General features: G+C 40.0%; 1 long non-coding RNA gene and 1 pseudogene across 1 annotated transcript; one reads left to right on the forward strand and one right to left on the reverse strand.

Moving 5' to 3' along the window:
- The window catches only part of LOC137741769 (DNA replication licensing factor MCM7-like), a 33,338-nt pseudogene extending 24,031 nt beyond the window's left edge, over positions 1-9,307 (reverse strand).
- Positions 9,308-10,360: 1,053 nt separating this feature from the next.
- LOC137743310 (uncharacterized) lies at positions 10,361-12,418 on the forward strand. The gene is made up of 3 exons (XR_011069454.1): positions 10,361-11,436; positions 11,557-11,615; positions 11,928-12,418. It is a non-coding gene; the product is annotated as an uncharacterized lncRNA (long non-coding RNA).
- Positions 12,419-12,606: the final 188 nt, after the last annotated feature.

Below are 12,606 nucleotides of genomic sequence, written 5' to 3' on the forward strand. Positions count from 1 at the left end.
GCCCAAGTGGGTGTGAGGGAAGGCAGCCCAGCTTTAGGCTGGCATCGGTTCGTGAGGGAAATAGGCCCAAAAGGGTTGAAGCCCAAGTGGGCTAACCCAGGACAAGGCCCAAAAAGAGTCTGGGTTTGATTTGGGGCACCCCAGCTTTGTTGGGTGCGTGTGATCTCCGGAGTTACCTAAACGGCGCCGCCACCTTTGTGGTGTTCTCAGGCGAGGCCGAGGCGGGGTGTAACTAAAAACCCACTGCCTTGCGGAGGTCTGCGAGTGCAGAATCCAATTCTCAATTCGCACAGAGGATAGAGAGGGAGTGGGAAGGAAGAGAGAGCAGAGCAGAGCAATAGTTATTGTTTATATTTTTTTTGTGTAAATTTTGATTTCACTGGATATCAAAGAACAATGCTCTGTTCACCAAAAAAACAAAAACAAAAAAGAGCAAGTGACTACTGTCAGCATTTGTAAAAATTTCCCAAATATCAATTACCAAGTAAAAATCCTCCAACAGAAACTACCAACTTTTTCCTCCCCAAAAGTCTTCAAAAAAATCAACCAGTTCCGGCTGATCCCCTCCGTCACCGTTTGCCTTCGCTCCACCACCATTTGGTTTCGCTCCGTCACCGTTTGCTCCGTTTGCCTTCGCTCCACCACCATTTGGTTTCGCTCCGCCACCGTTTGCTCCCTCCTTTGATGGTGCTGGAGGACGGGGAGGAGGAGGAAACCCGAACTGCTTTGCAACATGGTCGATCCTTTCTGGGATGTAGTTCATCTTGACCGAGTGTAGTTTGGATTCCGTAAGCAGGTCATCCAAACGCCCATCCATCTCGAAGGAGCACACAACGCCTTTCACTGGTTCGTTCGGGCCACTACGTTTAGGTTTGACAAATACTCGGTAGACCTTCATGGCAAACTCCCCCGTTACGACCACCAAATTGAAGTGGGCGAGCCGGTCAAAGAAGTCTGCCCTCACAGGGTGAGCAGCAGCCGCGAGTCTCATCGCCATCTCCTGGTTGTCCGGGTGGGCGGTGACTCGAACGACATTTTTCGGGTGGGGCAACGAAATGTTAAGCTCTACCTTAACATTCTGTCGGCCACCGCCTCCACCCCTGCCTCTGCCACTTACAGTAGCCCTGAGTTTTTTTAAAATATGAGACACGCTACCGGTGGAGCGAAACATTGGGCGAGAGAGGGAGTGAGGTGAGAGTCAGCCGAGGAAAGATGTGACCTTTAGTGAGAAAAAGAGAGAAAGATGTCACCTTTAGTGAGAGAAAGATGTTTATTTTTATAAGAATAATATTTTTTATGATAAATTAGGTCTCAATTCAGGTAGCTTAAGGAAATCAAACGTGCATTGCTGGATTTGTCTTATGGCAGTTATTTTACCTTGATCAGAATAAGGACAAAGAAAAAGAATATCGTAAATTCAAAATTTCTGAAATTCTCTCTATGCTCACGATCAAGGCTGAAGGAAAATTTCGGGTTGAGCAGCCAATAAAAGTTTGACACGTGTTGGCTGTTAGTCCAACAACTTTTTTTGTTTTTAGCACAGGACAAGTAAGGGTAATGACAGTCAATACCAAATAAGTCCAAAAGGCAACAGAAGCCCAAAAGGCCAAGGCGGAACTTACACTAAATAAGTCCTCAATATCAATCTCTATGGCTCGAAATTTTTGGTTTGCAACTTCTTGCTGGAAAGAAAAGAAACATTTAGATAATGTTGCTGTATAATTAAAATATTCGAAAAAATTAATCCGACATTCAATTCAACGGGAAATTAGGGTTTTCAGGCCGTACTACCATTGCTTATTGGAAAATGTGGTAAAGAAGGAGATGAGGACTCACAAGGATGCGCATGTATTTCGGTTCACCATTCGAATCGGGAAAGTTGGAAAGGAAATCCTTCGCGACCTATGTCAAAAACAAAAATCAAAATGAAAAACGAAATCAAGTATTGACCAAGAAGGGGAGAGAGAGATCGGCAGAAAAAAATTTGACCTTTTTCAGCGCTGAAGTCGACGTCCTTCATGGTTGCCGGCGATTGGAGAGAGAGAGGACGAACGATAGAGAAAGGGGCAGTCGGTCACACACACATAAAGGCTGAAATGAAAGAGAGCTCAGATTTGGCGGCAAATGGCGAATAGAGTTATGCTTTTAGCGGGAAAATAAGGGAACGGTATTACTTTTCATTGAGCTGGGTCAAGGCCGAAAAAAAAAGGCCTAGTAGCAGGGCCGGCCCAAGCACTAAGTAAGACTTGCGCCATCTCCAATTGCGCAAATATAGGTCCCTGCAATTTTCAAGCCCTCTAAAATATAATTTTTAGAAAAATAGAGTTGAGGCCATTGTAATCCTATTAGATTAGAAATATGATCAAATAAAATGTAAAATCTATCATATTTCGGATATCTCTTAGACTATATATTATCCTATTAGAGTTTTAAAAGTAAGGAATTTATCCCAATAGGAATTTATCGTGTAATCCTATTGATGTGGCCTTACATAATGACCTCTGGATTATGTTCTGAATGAAAAGGAACCGGATCCAAAGGAACTAAGGCCACTAATCAATGCTCGGGGCCATTGAAATTTGACTTAACGGCTATAAACAGAGAGAGGGAGTGAGGTGAGAGTGAGAGTGAGAGAGGGAGTGAGGTGAGAGTCAGCCGGGGAAAGATGTGACCTTTAGTGAGAAAAAGAGAAAGATGTGACCTTTAGTGAGAGAAAGATGTTTATTTTTATAAGAATAATATTTTTTATGATAAATTAGGTCTCAATTCAGGTAGCTTAAGGAAATCAAACGTGCATTGCTGGATTTGTCTTATGGCAATTATTTTACCTTGATCAGAATAAGGACAAAGAAAAAGAATATCGTAAATTCAAAATTTATGAAATTCTCTCTATGCTCCGCCCACGATCAAGGCTGAAGGAAAATTTCGGGTTGAGCAGCCAATAAAAGTTTGACACGTGTTGGCTGTTAGTCCAACAACTTTTTTTGTTTTTAGCACAGGACAAGTAAGGGTAATGACAGTCAATACCAAATAAGTCCAAAAGGCAACAGAAGCCCAAAAGGCCAAGGCGGAACTTACACTAAATAAGTCCTTAATATCAATCTCTATGGCTCGAAATTTTTGGTTTGAACTTCTTGCTTGAAAGAAAAGAAACATTTAGATACTGCTGCTGTATAATTAAAATATTCGAAAAAATTAATCCGACATTCAATTCAACGGGAAATTAGGGTTTTCAGGCCGTACTACCATTGCTTACTGCAAAATGTGGTAAAGAAGGAAATGAGGACTCACAAGGATGCGCATGTATTTCGGTTCACCATTGGAATCGCGAAAGTTGGAAAGGAAATCCTTCGCGAGCCCTGTCAAAAACAAAAATCGAAATGAAAAACGAAATCAAGTATTCACCAAGAAGGGGAGAGAGAGATCGGCAGAAAAAATTTGACCTTTTTCAGCGCTGAAGTCGACATCCTTCATGGTTGCCGACGATTGGAGAGAGAGAGGACGAACGATAGAGAAAAGGGTAGTCGGTCACACACACACAAAGGCTGAAATGAAAGAGAGCTCAGATTTGGCGGCAAATGGCGAATAGAGTTATGGTTTTAGCGAGAAAATAAGGGAACGGTATTACTTTTCATTGAGCTGGGTCAAGGCCGAAAAAAAAAGGCCTAGTAGCAGGGCCGCCCCAATCACTAAGTAAGACTTGCGCCATCTCCAATTGCGCAAATATAGGTCCCTGCAATTTTCAAGCCCTCTAAAATATAATTTTTAGAAAAATAGAGTTGAGGCCATTGTAATCCTATTAGATTAGAAATATGATCAAATAAAATGTAAAATCTATCATATTTCGGATATCTCTATGACTATATATTATCCTATTAGAGTTGTAAAAGTAAGGAATTTATCCCAATAGGAATTTATCGTGTAATCCTATTGATGTGGCCTTACATAATGAACTCTGGATTATGTTTTGAATGAAAAGGAACCGGATCCAAAGGAACTAAGCCCACTAATCAATGCTCGGGGCCATTGAAATTTGACTTAACGGCTATAAACAGAGAGAGGGAGTGAGGTGAGAGTGAGAGTGGGAGAGGGAGTGAGGTGAGAGTCAGCCGAGGAAAGATGTGACCTTTAGTGAGAAAAAGAGAGAAAGATGTGACCTTTAGTGAGAGAAAGATGTTTATTTTTATAAGAATAATATTTTTTATGAGAAATTAGGTCTCAATTCAGGTAGCTTAAGGAAATCAAACATGCATTGCTGGATTTGTCTTATGGCAGTTATTTTACCTTGATCAGAATAAGGACAAAGAAAAAGAATATCGTAAATTCAAAATTTCTGAAATTCTCTCTATGCTCCGTCCACGATCAAGGCTGAAGGAAAATTTCAGGTTGAGCAGCCAATAAAAGTTTGACACGTGTTGGTTGTTAGTCCAACAACTTTTTTTGTTTTTAGCACAGGACAAGCAAGGGTAATGACAATCAATACCAAATAAGTCCAAAAGGCAACAGAAGCCCAAAAGGCCAAGGCGGAACTTACACTAAATAAGTCCTCAATATCAATCTCTATGGCTCAAAATTTTTGGTTTGCAACTTCTTGCTGGAAAGAAAAGAAACATTTAGATACTGGTGCTGTATAATTAAAATATTCGAAAAAATTAATCTGACATTCAATTCAACGGGAAATTAGGGTTTTCAGGCCGTACTACCATTGCTTACTGGAAAATGTGGTAAAGAAGGAAATGAGGACTCACAAGGATGCGCATGAATTTCGGTTCAACATTGGAATCGCGAAAGTTGGAAAGGAAATCCTTCGCGAGCTCTGTCAAAAACAAAAATCGAAATGAAAAACGAAATCAAGTATTCACCAAGAAGGGGAGAGAGAGATCGGCAGAAAAAATTTGACCTTTTTCAGCGTTGAAGTCGACGTCCTTCATGGTTGCCGACGATTGGAGAGAGAGAGGACGAACGATAGAGAAAGGGGCAGTCGGTCACACACACATAAAAAGGCTGAAATGAAAGAGAGCTCAGATTTGGCGGCAAATGGCGAATAGAGTTATGGTTTTAGCGGGAAAATAAGGGAACGGTATTACTTTTAATTGAGCTGGGTCAAGGCCGAAAAAAAAGGGCCTAGTAGCAGGGCCGACCCAAACACTAAGTAAGACTTGCGCCATCTCCAATTCCGCAAATATAGGTCCATGCATTTTTCATGCCCTCTAAAATATAATTTTTAGAAAAATAGAATTGAGGCCATTGTAATCCTATTAGATTAGAAATATGATCAAGTAAAATGTAAAATCTATCATATTTCGGATATCTCTTAGACTATATATTATCCTATTAGAGTTGTAAAAGTAAGGAATTTATCCCAATAGGAATTTATCGTGTAATCCTATTGATGTGGCCTTACATAATGAACTCTGGATTATGTTTTGAATGAAAAGGAACCGGATCCAAAGGAACTAAGCCCACTAATCAATGCTCGGGGCCATTGAAATTTGACTTAACGACTATAAACAGAGAGAGGGAGTGAGGTGAGAGTGAGAGTGAGAGAGGGAGTGAGGTGAGAGTCAGCCGGGGAAAGATGTGACCGTTAGTGAGAAAAAGAGAGAAAGATGTGACCTTTAGTGAGAGAAAGATGTTTATTTTTATAAGAATAATATTTTTTATGAGAAATTAGGTCTCAATTCAGGTAGCTTAAGGAAATCAAACGTGCATTGCTGGATTTGTCTTATGGCAGTTATTTTACCTTGATCAGAATAAGGACAAAGAAAAAGAATATCGTAAATTCAAAATTTCTGAAATTCTCTCTATGCTCCGCCTACGATCAAGGCTGAAGGAAAATTTCAGGTTGAGCAGCCAATAAAAGTTTGACACGTGTTGGCTGTTAGTCCAACAACTTTATTTGTTTTTAGCACAGGACAAGTAAGGGTAATGACAGTCAATACCAAATAAGTCCAAAGGGCAACAGAAGCCCAAAAGGCCAAGGCGGAACTTACACTAAATAAGTCCTCAATATCAATCTCTATGGCTCGAAATTTTTGGTTTGCAACTTCTTGCTGGAAAGAAAGGAAACATTTAGATATTGCTGCTCTATAATTAAAATATTCGAAAAAATTAATCTGACATTCAATTCAACGGGAAATTAGGGTTTTCAGGCCGTACTACCATTGCTTATTGGAAAATGTGGCAAAGAAGGAGATTAGGACTCACAAGGATGCACATGTATTTCGGTTCACCATTCGAATCGGGAAAGTTGGAAAGGAAATCCTTTGCGAGCTCTGTCAAAAACAAAAATCGAAATGAAAAACGAAATCAAGTATTGACCAAGAAGGGGAGAGAGAGATCGGCAGAAAAAATTTGATCTTTTTCAGCGCTGAAGTCGACGTCCTTCATGGTTGCCGACGATTGGAGAGAGAGAGGACGAACGATAGAGAAAGGGGCAGTCGGCCACACACACACAAAGGCTGAAATGAAAGAGAGCTCAGATTTGGCGGCAAATGGCGAATAGAGTTATGGTTTTAGCGGGAAAATAAGGGAACGGTATTACTTTTCATTTAGCTGGGTCATGGCCGAAAAAAAAAAGGCCTAGTAGCAAGGCCGGCCCAAGCACTAAGTAAGACTTGCGCCATCTCCAATTGCGTAAATATAGGTCCCTGAAATTTTCAAGCCCTCTAAAATATAATTTTTAGAAAAATAGAGTTGAGGCCATTGTAATCCTATTAGATTAGAAATATGATCAAGTAAAATGTAAAATCTATCATAGTTCGGATATCTCTTAGACTATATATTATCCTATTAGAGTTGTAAAAGTAAGGAATTTATCCCAATAGGAATTTATCGTGTAATCCTATTGATGTGGCCTTACATAATGAACTCTGGATTATGTTTTGAATGAAAAGGAACCGGATCCAAAGGAACTAAGCCCACTAATCAATGCTCGGGGCCATTGAAATTTGACTTAACGGCTATAAACAGAGAGAGGGAGTGAGGTGAGAGTGAGAGTGAGTGAGTGAGTGAGGTGAGAGTCAGCAGGGAAAGATGTGACCTTTAGTGAGAAAAAGAGAGAAAGATGTGACCTTTAGTGAGAGAAAGATGTTTATTTTTATAAGAATAATATTTTTTTATGAGAAATTAGGTCTCAATTCAGGTAGCTTAAGGAAATCAAACGTGCATTGCTGGATTTGTCTTATGGCAGTTATTTTACCTTGATCAGAATAAGGACAAAGAAAAAGAATATCGTAAATTCAAAATTTCTGAAATTCTCTCTATGCTCCGCCCACGATCAAGGCGGAAGGAAAATTTCGGCTTGAGCAGCCAATAAAAGTTTGACACGTGTTGGCTGTTAGTCTAACAACTTTTTTTGTTTTTAGCACAGGACAAGTAAGGGTAATGACAGTCAATACCAAATAAGTCCAAAAGGCAACAGAAGCCCAAAAGGCCAAGGCGGAACTTACACTAAATAAGTCCTCAATATCAATCTCTATGGCTCGAAATTTTTGGTTTGCAACTTCTTGCTGGAAAGAAAAGAAACATTTAGATACTGTTGCTGTATAATTAAAATATTCGAAAAAATTAATCCGACATTCAATTCAACGGGAAATTAGGGTTTTCAGGCCGTACTACCATTGCTTATTGGAAAATGTGGTAAATAAGGAGATGAGGACTCGCAAGGATGCGCATGTATTTCGGTTCACCATTCGAATCGGGAAAGTTGGAAAGGAAATCCTTCGCGAGCTCTGTCAAAAACAAAAATCGAAATGAAAAACGAAATCAAGTATTGACCAAGAAGGGGGGAGAGAGATCGGCAGAAAAAATTTGACCTTTTTCAGCGCTGAAGTCGACGTCCTTCATGGTTGCCGACGATTGGAGAGAGAGAGGACGAACGATAGAGAAAGGGGCAGTCGGCCACACACACACAAAGGCTGAAATGAAAGAGAGCTCAGATTTGGCGGCAAATGGCGAATAGAGTTATGGTTTTAGCGGGAAAATAAGGGAACGGTATTACTTTTCATTTAGCTGGGTCATGGCCGAAAAAAAAAAGGCCTAGTAGCAAGGTCGGCCCAAGCACTAAGTAAGACTTGCGCCATCTCCAATTGCGTAAATATAGGTCCCTGCAATTTTCAAGCCCTCTAAAATATAATTTTTAGAAAAATAGAGTTAAGGCCATTGTAATCCTATTAGATTAGAAATATGATCAAGTAAAATGTAAAATCTATCATATTTCGGATATCTCTTAGACTATATATTATCCTATTAGAGTTGTAAAAGTAAGGAATTTATCCCAATAGGAATTTATCGTGTAATCCTATTGATGTGGCCTTACATAATGAACTCTGGATTATGTTTTGAATGAAAAGGAACCGGATCCAAAGGAACTAAGCCCACTAATCAATGCTCGGGGCCATTGAAATTTGACTTAACGGCTATAAACAGAGAGAGGGAGTGAGGTGAGAGTGAGAGTGAGAGAGTGAGTGAGGTGAGAGTCAGTCGGGGAAAGATGTGACCTTTAGTGAGAAAAAGAGAGAAAGATGTGACCTTTAGTGAGAGAAAGATGTTTATTTTTATAAGAATAATATTTTTTATGCGAAATTAGGTCTCAATTCAGGTAGCTTAAGGAAATCAAACGTGCATTGCTGGATTTGTCTTATGGCAGTTATTTTATCATGATCAGAATAAGGACAAAGAAAAAGAATATCGTAAATTCAAAATTTCTGAAATTCTCTCTATGCTCCGCCCACGATCAAGGCTGAAGGAAAATTTCGGGTTGAGCAGCCAATAAAAGTTTGACACGTGTTGGCTGTTAGTCCAACAACTTTTTTTGTTTTTAGCACAGGACAAGTAAGGGTAATGACAGTCAATACCAAATAAGTCCAAAAGGCAACAGAAGCCCAAAAGGCCAAGGCGGAACTTACACTAAATAAGTCCTCAATATCAATCTCTATGGCTCGAAATTTTTGGTTTGCAACTTCTTGCTGGAAAGAAAAGAAACATTTAGATACTGCTGCTGTATAATTAAAATATTCGAAAAAATTAATCCAACATTCAATTCAACGGGAAATTAGGGTTTTCGGGCCGTACTACCATTGCTTATTGGAAAATGTGGTAAAGAAGGAGATGAGGACTCACAAGGATGCGCATGTATTTCGGTTCACCATTCGAATCGGGAAAGTTGGAAAGGAAATCCTTCGCGAGCTCTGTCAAAAACAAAAATCGAAATGAAAAACGAAATCAAGTATTGACCAAGAAGGGGAGAGAGAGATCGGCAGAAAAAAATTTGACCTTTTTCAGCGCTGAAGTCGACGTCCTTCATGGTTGCCGACGATTGGAGAGAGAGAGGACGAACGATAGAGAAAGGGGCAGTCGATCACACACACACAAAGGCTGAAATGAAAGAGAGCTCAGATTTGGCGGCAAATGGCGAATAGAGTTATGGTTTTAGCGGGAAAATAAGGGAACGGTATTACTTTTCATTGAGCTGGGTCAAGGCCGAAAAAAAAAAGGCCTAGTAGCAGGGCCGGCCCAAGCACTAAGTAAGACTTGCGCCATCTCCAATTGCGCAAATATAGGTCCCTGCAATTTTCAAGCCCTCTAAAATATAATTTTTAGAAAAATAGAGTTGATGCCATTGTAATCCTATTAGATTAGAAATATGATCAAATAAAATGTAAAATCTATCATATTTCGGATATATCTTAGACTATATATTATCCTATTAGAGTTGTAAAAGTAAGGAATTTATCCCAATAGGAATTTATCGTGTAATCCTATTGATGTGGCCTTACATAATGACCTCTGGATTATGTTTTGAATGAAAAGGAACCGGATCCAAAGGAACTAAGCCCACTAATCAATGCTCGGGGCCATTGAAATTTGACTTAACGGCTATAAACAGAGAGAGGGAGTGAGGTGAGAGTGAGAGTGAGAGAGGGAGTGAGGTGAGAGTCAGCCGGGGAAAGATGTGACCTTTAATGAGAAAAAGAGAGAAAGATGTGACCTTTCGTGAGAAAGATGTTTATTTTTATAAGAATAATATTTTTTATGAGAAATTAGGTCTCTGTTCAGGTAGCTTAAGGAAATCAAACGTGCATTGCTGGATTTGTCTTATGGCAGTTATTTTACCTTGATCAGAATAAGGACAAAAAAAAAGAATATCGTAAATTCTCTCTATGCTTCGGCCACGATCAAGGCTAAAGGAAATATTCGGGTTGAGCAGCCTATAAAAGTTTGACACGTGTTGGCTGTTAGTCCAACAACTTTTTTTTGATTTTAGCACAGGACAAGTAAGGGTAATGACAGTCAATACTCAAAATAATAACCATATGAAGTGTTTCGTTGCATCCTTTTGTTTAGTTTGTTGAGTAAATGTAAGGTTTTAAAAACGTATCAAATCTATCATATTCATTGACGAGAGAATTTGTCGAATCACATTATTACGAGCCCATTGTAAGGTTTAGGCCACGCCTCATGTGGTGAACAAACATGCTTTCCAGCTGATACTCGTACATGCTTACCCTAACTTTTCTCATGACCTATGGTTTAGCACGGGGCCACTGGATTTCATGCTATTTACAACAATACCAGCCAAATGGGGGCTGGGTTGGGAGGGTAGCTCTTAAAAGTTTAGAGGGTAATTTTGTCCGTTTGGTTTAGCACGGATTGATGGGTTACACGTGTGCGCTCTCCTCTCGTCTCTCACTCTTCCTGTTTCTGTCCTTCTCAAACCCTAGCAGCCACAACTCCATCTCTGGAATAGCATCGGCTCCTGCTTCCTAAAACCAAAACCACACAAACTGGCCTCCATTTCTGTAACTCGAGAGCTTCGGTGAGATGAAGGAGAGGAGTAGGGAGATGGACTCGAGTCCGCCAACGGCGGAAGAGATCTTCAGGGATTACAGTGCTCGGAGAACCGACGCCGTCCACTCTTTAAGTAACGGTACTCCGATCTCTCTATCTTCTCCGTTTCTCTCTTAGTTTCTTTTTTGTTTTGTATGAATTTCTTTTTTGTGATTTTGGATTTACAAATGGATTTTGTGTTCAAATTTCCTTTTTGTGATTTTGTTTGTAGAGCGTTCATCATCGTTAAAGATGCATCTTCTCGAGTCTTCTGCTTCATTCCGTTTCTCTCATCCAAAAAATTAATCCCTGCTTCTCAAACTCTCTCTCTGTCTCGCACCGCCACACCAGGCGCCGTAGCCGCTCAAAGGCTGGGTCTCTAAAGGTGGCGTTTTGTAAAATCCTCCGTACTCAAGGCAAGTAATTCCATGCCCAATTTGGAATTTAAATCTAGTTATTTTTTTAAATTGATTTGGGGTTACTGAAATCAGCTATCGAAAATCTACCACTGAGAAAACTCAAGATTCCAGTATTCAAGTTTTGGGTTCTCTTCAGACTTCACAATTGTGAACTGGGCAGCCAGTGCAACTGGTTACAGAGCTTCCTGTGAGTTGAAGTTTAATAATTATGTTTAAATTTTTCTAGAGTTTTTATCATTTTCGTTATCTCTAGTCTCTACTGATGTTTTGCATCCAGTTTTGACTGAATGTCGTGTTACAAAATCAGATCTGGAGCTTGCCCTTATCCAGTTTGCCAATGACATAAGCTCTGAAGCTCATGTTGAGGTAATCTTTTATGAAAACGTTCGATTGCACAAATGTGTTTCGTATATACATCATATGCGTATTTAACAAATAAATTTCCATTTAACACTTACTTCTGCATAACTTTGTTGTAAGTATATCTGTGAGTACATGCCCGTGACGTACTTCTAATAGCAAGAAGCAGCTTAGGAATGGAACAGTTATTTCACTTCTGCATGAACTTTGTGCACTTTGAAATCTTTATTTTGAGCTCATTCTTATAACATCTTTAGAAATATTTCAAAACTTGACTCCCTTTTTGTTAGTCATGATTGCTATTTTCTTTTTAACCAGGTCATGAGAAAAGTTAGGGTAAGCATGTACGAGTATCAGCTGGAAAGCATGTTTGTTCACCACATGAGGCGTGGCCTAAACCTTACAATGGGCTCGTAATAATGTGATTCGACAAATTCTCTCGTCAATGAATATGATAGATTTGATACGTTTTTAAAACCTTACATTTACTCAACAAACTAAACAAAAGGATGCAACGGAACACTTCATATGGTTATTATTTTGAGTATTGACTGTCATTACCCTTACTTGTCCTGTGCTAAAATAAAAAAAAAGTTGTTGGACTAACAGCCAACACGTGTCAAACTTTTATGGGCTGCTCAACCCGAATATTTCCTTTAGCCTTGATCGTGGGCGAAGCATAGCGGACAATATCTTCGCGAGGGAAGGCTGGGATGCGACTGTTTATTGTAAGATCCCACATCGCCCGTGAGGGCGTGGTCTTTGGGCCTTATATAGCATAGTCAGCATGTACCCTTCGAGGAGGCCTTTTGGAGCTGCGGCTTGCAAAGACAAAACCGTGCGGTAGCTCCCTGTCTGCGACATAGTCCAGGGGGAGAATGCCAAAGCGGACAATATCTTCACGAGGGAAGGCTGAGATGCTACTGTTTGGTATCAGAGCCTAACCCTGGTCGCGTGTGTGCCGACGAGGACGTCGGGCCCCTAAGGGGGGTGGATT

Source organism: Pyrus communis, chromosome 8, assembly GCF_963583255.1.
Source record: "Pyrus communis chromosome 8, drPyrComm1.1, whole genome shotgun sequence".
NCBI lineage: Eukaryota > Viridiplantae > Streptophyta > Magnoliopsida > Rosales > Rosaceae > Pyrus > Pyrus communis.